Source organism: Leuciscus leuciscus (assembly GCF_965113295.1).
Source record: "Leuciscus leuciscus genome assembly, chromosome: 9".
Classification (NCBI taxonomy): Eukaryota; Metazoa; Chordata; class Actinopteri; order Cypriniformes; family Leuciscidae; genus Leuciscus; species Leuciscus leuciscus.
Genome location: NC_138733.1, coordinates 4,678,017 through 4,678,527, shown reverse-complemented (window position 1 = coordinate 4,678,527; position 511 = coordinate 4,678,017).

The window sequence follows — 511 nt, the reverse complement described above, 5'->3', positions numbered from 1 at the left end:
GCCTAAAAACTTTGCGACAGTGACACTGTTATTGAATTTCGCAACATTATTTTCCTGTTTATTACTGTGAAGCTGCTTGGAAAACAATCTGTATTGTATATAAATGTCGCGTAGCTTTAGGACGGCGTCTCATACTGAACATTCGCGTACTATATACTGCGGAGATTAGCATGCTGGAACACCATTCTGAACACAGCCGCGAGGAGACTGTCGCTCAGCATGCTTCTGATTGGTCACTCGAGTCCAGGTTCCTCCCCCCCTTTAAATGTGATCTGCCTGTTGATTGGTCAGATCCCGTCTGTCGTTGGGTTTCTGAGACGTCTTCCATTAGTGGAGCTGCACCAGCATCTACAAGGGGTGGGGTCAAAGGTCAGGGTCCCGTTAGCGCTGCGAAGGGTTAAAGATGAGTGACCTTGTGTTTGCTGATGTTTGCACCTTAATTCTGAACACGTTCATGTTCATTATGTAAAGAGATCTGAATAAAGCATTAAAGCTGCCACAGGAGGAAAAT